This window comes from Bos javanicus, chromosome 16, assembly GCF_032452875.1.
Source record: "Bos javanicus breed banteng chromosome 16, ARS-OSU_banteng_1.0, whole genome shotgun sequence".
Lineage (NCBI taxonomy): Eukaryota > Metazoa > Chordata > Mammalia > Artiodactyla > Bovidae > Bos > Bos javanicus.
This window is the reverse complement of record NC_083883.1, coordinates 40905869-40914536: the sequence shown is the minus strand read 5'-3', so window position 1 is coordinate 40914536 and position 8668 is coordinate 40905869.

The following is an 8668-nucleotide window of genomic DNA, read 5'->3' as shown; positions in this document are numbered from 1 at the left end:
TACTCTTTCTGCCCCCTTCTGATGCCTATGTCAGAAGCTTTCTCTATCTCCTTTATACTTTAATAAAACTTTATTACACAAAAGCTCTGAGCGATCAAGCCTCGTCTCTGGCCCCGGATTGAATTCTTCTCCTCCGGGGGCCAAGAATCCCGGTGTATTCGCGTGATTCAACAACAACCTTTCAAAATGACCGAATTTGTAAACCCTAATCAACTATTGATGGCTTCCCTGGTGGCTCAGAGGGTAAAGCAGCTGCCTGCAATGTGGGAGACCTAGGTTTGATCACCGGGTTGGGAAGATCCTCTGGCGAAGGAAATGGCAAATCAACTATTGACTCAAGGAAAAATCATCTGCAGCTGAAACCATTAGATCAGGCATTCTCAACCTCAGCACTACTAACTTTTCTCATCATCAGAATTCTTACTGTCTTTTTCTAATTTCACATCCTTGGACGGCAAGGAGATCCAACCAGTCCATCCTAAAGGAAATCAGTCCTGAATATTCATTGGAAGGACTGATGTTGAAGCTGAAACTCCAATACTTTGGTCACCTGATGCAAAGAGCTGACTCATTTGAAAAGACCCTGATGCTGGGAAAGATTAAAGGTGTGAGGAGAAGGGGCTGACAGAGGATGAGATGTTTGGATGGCATCACCAACTCAATGGACATGAGTTTGGGTAAACTCCGGGAATTGGTGATGGACAGGGAGGCCTGGCATGCTGCAGTCCATGGGGTCACAAAGAGTCGGACACGAATGAGTGACTGAACTGACTGAACTTCTCAAATGCTTGGGATACTGCACCTGTCAGTATGTTCTCTTCACTTGTATCCCATCTCAGTTCCCAACAAAAGTTTTGTTTTTTTTTTTAAACTGGAGTATAGTTGCTTTACAATGCTGTGTTAGTTTCTGCTGTACAATGAAGTGAATCAGCTGTGTGTGTGTGTGTGTGTATTTCCTTCCTTTGGGACCTCCCTCCCAACCCACCCCATCCCACCCCTCTAGGTCACCACAGAGCACTGAGCTGAGCTCCCGGTACTATACAGCAGCTTCCCACTAACTTTCTGTTTTACATGTGGCAGTGCACATACGTCAGTCCCAACCTCCCAATTCATCCCATCCACCCCCACGTTCACACATCCACTCCCTACATCAGCATCTCTATTTCTGCCCTGCAAATAGTTTCATCTGTACCGATTTTTCCTAGATTCCACATACATGTGTTAATATACAATGTTTGCTTTTCTCTTTCTTTCTTCACTCTGTACGAAAAGTTTAAGCAATTTTGTATTACTCACCACATGTCTCATCACTTCCCTGGTAGCTCAGATGGTAAAGAATCTGCCTGCAATGAGGGAGACCCAGGTTTGATCCCTCAGTCAGGAAAATCCCCTGGAGAAGGGAGTGGCAACCCATTCCAGTATTCTTGCTTGGAGAATCCTATGGACAGAGGAACCTGGTGGGCTACAGTTCATGGGGTCGTGAAGAGTTGGACATGACTGAGCGGCTTTCACTTTCACCACATGCCAGCGTCTATTAGAACAGTAGTGACAGGATTCTTATTGCCAGCTAGCTGATGGGCTCTCCAACTCTAAAATCCTATTTTGTCTGCCTTCTCAGACAGACTTTCTTAAGTTGGGTTCCTTGGGAATAGACACCAAGAGAGAGATTTGTGGAAGATCTCATTTGTGTTTGTTCTCAGGAATACCACATTTCTGGGAGAGAAAGAAGCAGGACTAGACAAAGGGAGAAATTGAACTGCAAAGAAGTTGTGACAAAGGCCACTACTTATCCCATGGGTAGCTCTGGGAATAGAATGGCCCTTCAAAATTGTTTTGTTTTGTTTTTTTTAATATTTTTTCCAAATTAAGTTTATCAAGTAAATTTACATTCAGTTAAATTCTCTCTTTTTAGTGTACAGTTCTATGAATTTTGACACACACACACACACACACACACACTCATATAACTGCCTCCACAATAAAGATATAAAATGCTTCTATCATCCCCAAAAGTTCTCTCACATGACTTTGTGATCAATCCCCACTCCCTTTTTGCCATGGCGACCACTGATTTGATTTTTGCCATTGTGGTTTTAGTCTCTTCTGAAATATCGTATGAATGGAATCATGCAGAATGTCACCTTCCGAATCTGGTTGTTTTAGACTGTGGCAGTGACACTGTGCCATCATGTCGGCCTGACCCTGATGCACACACCTACAGGAAGGGTGTGAAACCTTGCAGAAGGCAGCTGCTTTCAGCTGAGGGCAATTTCCATCAGCTGTGAACCTTCCACGGTCAACATTCTCCTTGCTTGAAAATGCGTGCCTTGGTCTTGAAGCGATGTGGGCAGTGCACCGTGCTACCCACTGTGGTGTAAGTGTGCTCTAAGGTTTGGACAGAGTCAGGTTCAACATGTTTTGGGGGTGGGGGTGAAGGGCATATTACATCAGAGTAGTTGAGGCACATAATATCCGCTTGCCCCACCCTAACGTCCTTTTATCTCAGGCAGTGGTTCCCTACACAGTCAGTTTTGCCCCAACAAGGGAACATTTGACACTGTCTGAAGACGTGTTTGGTTGCCACAACTGGGAGGGTAGGGGGTGGAGGTTGCTACTGGCCTCTCGTACGATGCTGCTAACCACCCATTAGCACACAATACAATATCATCCCCAACAAAGATTTATTCTCATGCTCAAAATGTCGATAGTGCTAAGGAATGAGAAAGTCAAAGGGCCTCCTGGGCAACATCAAAGACTAACCCTTGAAGCTGGAGGTTAGAGCTCTAAAAAAATCTGAGAATTGGGTCCCAGTCTTAACCTTGGTGGCTCAGACGGTAATGCGTCTGTCTACAATGCGGGAGACCCAGGTTCGATCCCTGGGTCAGGAAGATCCCCTGGAGAAGGAAATGGCAATCCACTCCAGTACTATTGCCTGGAAAATCCCATGGACAGAGGAGCCTGGTAGGCTACAGTCCATGGGGTTGCAAAGAGTCAGACACGACTGAGCAATTTCACTTAACCTCAGTGTGCTCCAGACAAGTTTAAAATCTCAACTCTGACAAGTCCAGGATGCCAGAGGAAGGACCCTGCTTCAAAAAGCATGGTACCTTGAGACTGGAAAATAGGACATTTAGGTCAGTACTCTAAAAATCCTTGAAACATCAGATTCCCTTGACCTTTCTGGGCCTGCAGAAGAGGCCCACTCCTCCATATTAAAAATTAACATTCCCCCTTGCTTGAAGATGACACAGAGGCCTCTGCCTTACAAGAAAAAAAAAAAAAAACTTGCAAAGATTAAAATTTGCTTCCACCTCCTCCTCTTAGCCATCAGAGCAAACTAGAGTCATTCACAAAGTGGCATATTATGGTGGGAAGACCAAACTCTACCACCGTTACCTTTCAGCTGAGATAGTCAATCAAAACAATCTTGCATGCTAGGCAGGGGGACGACAGGAGTGGTAGTCCTCACCGTATTTCCATTTAATTCATGTCTGATTCATAAGGAAACCATGTGGATCCTAGAGGATGACACTGGGCCACAACAAACTCCATCCATACTACCTCTACATGCAGCTGCGGTGACAGACATGCCATTTTTAGTTAGAGCACACTGGCACTGTCTCGACAACAAAGAGTTTATCACTGATCTGGTCAAAGAATTCTTTTCCATATTATCAAAACAGGGCAGAAACAGTTCATGTTCCCATGGAAGGGACAATATATTGTAGTTATGGCTTTGCTCTAAGGTGATACTCTCTCCCTCTGTCATAATCTAGTTTAAAGGGACTTGGACCATCTGAACATATATTAGTATATTCCGCAGGTGGCACCATGTTAGTCAGTTGAGATAAGCAAGAAATGGCAGGTATTTTGAAGGCCTTGGTAAGACACAAACACTCTAGACAATGGGAGCTGCATCCCATGAAGATTCAGAGGCCTGACTCACCAGTGAAAAACTGTAGGGGTCTAGTGGCCTGGGGGATGATTTAAACAACTCCTTTACTAGGATCTTCATCTCTCCTTGTCCTTATCCTTCCACTACAATTCATGCAGACCTCCAATCACCTCTGAATGACACCAAAAGCTACATGTCCAAAACGAAACTCACAACTTTCCCCAGAGACCCTGCTCCTCTCCTATGTTGTATCTCTTGGTGAGTGTCTCTACCACCCAACCCATTAATCCTATATGCCCCAGCTTTATCTCTCTCTTTACCCCAAATCCAGTAAATCACTGAATCCTAAGCATCTCTCAAATCAGGCTTCTTATTTTTTCCACTGCTATTACTCTAATTCAGGCCTTCCCCATTTCTTTCCTCGTCCGACACTGGAGACAAATACACGAGTGGAAGGGATATCAGTTTTGGAAACCTGCTGGTCTGCTGACCTGGGTTTTAATTTTCATTTTACCCATTCTCTGCTATATGAACTTGAACAATTAAACTAACCTAAGACTTAGTTTCTTCCTCTGTAAAAAGAGATAATAAATATCCAAATAATAATGTTAGTATGAGGATACAATGAAACTAATGTGTAAATTGCCTGACGTAGAGGTCAGCATATTTTCCTAGAAGGGTAGACTTCATAGTGTAAAGCAGTCAAATTCCCTCCAAATTAAATTATAATAAATTTTATATAATTCCAATCAAAAGTTCAATAGGAGTTGGCACGTAAGTGAATGAGGGGAGAGGCACTGGAGGAGTTGATTATAAACTCCACATGAAGAGTAAATATATAAAAATTGCCAGCAACAAAAAGTCATAAAGATGCAGTTATCAAAATAGAACGACTAGCCCAATAACAGACAAAAGGACCAAAGGAACAAAAGAGAGAGTTTGGAACAGTTAAAATATAAAATTCAACTGAGAAATTTTGCTTTCTATTTAGCTTTATCCAACAACTCATGAATTGAGCTGCACACCATCTAGTAAACAGGAGAGTTCTCCAAGGAGCTGTATAAAATGGATGCTTTTACAGAAATGGAACAGGACAAAGAGGTTATTAGCAAAAGAAAAGAAAGTTTCAAGCAAAGCTACCTCATCAGTGCTGACCAGAAATTTCCAGAAATTCCATTCCTGAGAGAAGTAGAAGCTGGAATTAAGTCTAGGTTTGCTGTTCTGGGGACAAGTGGTTCCATCTTAGGCCTGTTGACTTTTTTTTCCCTTTTTTTTAAACAGAAACAAACCCAAGCATAAGCGAAGCTTAGTCTAAGATTGTGTTATTCTTTTAAATGAATGGGAAATTAAAGCTAGGTGTGACTTATCTGATTTGAAAAATCTGTGTACTACTTATCTCAACTGTATAAAAGTAGATTTTTGTTATGGAACTGAAGCACAGTGAAAGCTCTCTATTAGAAGAAAACAGAGACATGTGTCTGTAAGTAGAAGGCGAGGGAAGTCTAAGTGTGACAAGAAGCTATAAAGAAAACAATAGATTTGCTTTTAAAAAGTAAACATTTCTACATGGAAAAAGTTAACAGACAAATGACACAATGGGAAGACACCTTTGTAATACATGTAACTGACAAAGAAAGAGCCACATTCATAACACACAAAGAGCTGTCGTAAACTAGTAAAAAAAATACAACAGCTTAATTTTTAAAAGTAAATTATATTAGCTAATTCACTGAAGAAGAACTACAAATGGCAATAAAGCCAAAAATTAAAGAGTTTCAACTTCGAAAATATTTTAAGGCAAATTATGGAGAGCATTTTTTTGCCTGCTAATGTAAAAAGTTTTAGAAATGAGTTAAAAAATAAAAAAATTAAAAAGCCAGGAAAAAAAAAAAGAAATGATAATATAAATAAAGCTTACAGTATAGAGAAAAGGTGTTCTCACCTGGTGTGGGTAGGAGTGAAAATTAGTACAACTTTTCACAGAGCAATTTGATAATACCCATTGAAAGTCATAACTACATAGCTTATACCTTCCAATTCAGTTTTTCTATCCTAAAGAAATACTAACAGAAATACACAAACACATATGTAAACATAGTCATTATAGCTTTTTTGAAACAGCAAAACTTTGGGAACAAATTAAATGTCCCTTCATAGAGAAATGACTCAAGATGTGCTGATGGTCTATGCACACAACCATTAAGAAGAAAGAGGTAGATGTGTAAGATAAATAGCTAGTGGGAAGTAGCTGTATAACACAGGGAGCTCAGCCTGGCGTTCTGTGATGACCTGGAGATTTGGGGTCGGGGTAGGGGAGATGGGAGGGAGGCACAAGGGTACAGACATATGTATACTTATGACTGATTCACTTGTTGTGTGGCAGAAACCAACCCAACATTGTAAAGCAATTATTCTCCAATTAAAAAAAAAAAAACTTTATAAATGAGGGACTTCCCTGGCCATTCAGTGGTTAAGACTTTGCCTTCTAATGCAGTAGGGCGCAGGTCCGCTCCCTCTTCAGAGAGCTAAGATCCCATATGTCTCAGGTCAAAAACCGAAAACATAAAACAGAAGTAATATTATAACAAATCAAAGACTTTAAAAAATGAAAACAGAAAAAAAAAAAGAAAAGAAAGAGGTAGATCTGTATGCTCAGAGAAAGAGATGTCCATATTGTTCTGTTCAATCATTTTTTCAACACAATGTTATTGAGCACCAGAATAAAAGTCGACCTGGATCTAATTGGAAAAATACACAAAGGAAAAAAAAAGTCTAGGAAATCATTACAATAGGTGCTGTAAAGGAAACAGAGTAGAAAATAGTAGGTGTAATCCTTGATTCATCTCTTTTCCATGCACCCAACACCCAATCAACAGACCTGAAAATTTTACTACTAAAACTAACAGATCAAAACTTTCCACTTCTCTCCAGTTCTCCTTTTATTATGCTTTTCAGTGGCTTCCACTAGAACCTAAACCCCTCACCCCAGTTTAGAAAGCCCTGCATCATCTGGGCTCCTGTCTACTTCTTCAGCATCATCTCTTGCCATCCCCAGACTCCAGCCCTGTGGTCTTTCCTGCTGTCCCTGCTCTTAATAATTGCTGAGCCCATTCCTGTTTTACAGCCATCACTTTTGACAGTGGTTTTCAACAAGGAGGAAGTTAGGAGCAGCGCCAGGGAGAAGTATGGAAATATTTGGGGGATATATTTAGTTGTGTGAAAAGATTTCAATCTAAAATGGAACTGGAGGGTACGCAGTGGTGGATCTCACACATGCGCCCTCAGAGGAATGGAATTTAAGAACCAGGAGACTGACTTCCTATAAACGTCTGGTTTATGAAAGACTGAGACTTATTACCTGACCAGTGAACATCTGCCAAGAATCTCTCTCCATCCTCAAGCCAAAAAACATGTTTCTTGGACTCTCCCTGAACTTCCCCTTCTTCACACTCCTTGCTCATAAATACAGCTCACCCTAAATCCTCAACAGACTTGCCTATAGCTTGCTACAGCACATGCTTCCCAAAGAGCAATTCCTCTACTGTTCTCAAATAAACCTAATTTCTAGTAACTTGAGCTTGCCTCAGTTTACCTCTTTATTTAGGCTGACAGTTATCAAGTAACTAGTGGACCTATTGTCATTTAAGCCCTTAAAAAAACTCAGCATATTTCTAGATGCATTATGGACTCAAAAATACCAAGAGTAAGCCCAGAAAAAGTTGTTGCCTCAGCTTGCAATGCACTCTAGCTTCATCTTCGCATTCCTGGCCCTTGTTATTTTAAATGGTACCTTCTCAGAAAGGCCTTCCCACTCATAGTTTTCTAGTCTCTCTTTACCTTATCACCCTCTGGTAATTCTCTGTATAGTGTTTATGGTATTTATAATATTTATAAATACTATAAATTTATAGTATTTATTATTGACTTGTCTGTTTAATTTCTCCACCACTCATGCTCCCAACTAGAATGTAAGTTTAAAAGAAGTGAGGAACTTACCTGACTTGTTTGCTATTGTATCCTCTGAACAATGATTGGCACCTAGTAGTTGCTTAATGAATGTTTGTTGAATGAATGAAGAATATTGGTAATATAATGGGGCGATATGATCTTGCTTTGGTTAAGATTTTTTGGATCATAAAAGCCTGGTCTTGAATCCTAGCTCTCTTACCATGTGATCTTGGGAAAGTTACTTAACCTCTCCAAGACTAAATCTGTTTTTGGTCATTTGCAAAATGGATTTGTAGAGCTGCTGTGGGGATTAGTAAACATAAATGTTGGGCACTTTGCATAATCCTCACAAAAAGGAGTCAATAAGTTACAACTACTATTTCTACTTACATACTCCATGGCTTGGCTTAGGGCAAGAATTAAGTCATGTGATAAGTGTCCCACTATTTTTAAGCAAAGGGCTTCCCTGGTAGTTCAGCTGGTAAAGAATCCACCTGCAATGCAGGAGACCCTGGTTTGATTCCTTGTTGAGAAGATACCCTGGAGAATGGATAGGCTACCCACTCTAGTATTCTTGGGCTTCCCTGGTGGCTCAGATGGTAAAGAATCTGCCTGCAATGTGCGAGAACTGGGTTTGATTTCTGGGTGGTGGAGGAGGGCATGTCAACCCACTCCAATATTCTTACCTGGAGAATCCCCATAGACAGATGAGACTGGTGGGCTACAGTCCACGGGATTGCAAACAGTCAGGCATGACTGAGTGGCTAAGCACAGGGACACATTTTTCAGTAAAAGGGGTATTCTTACCCATCTTGTGAGCCATAA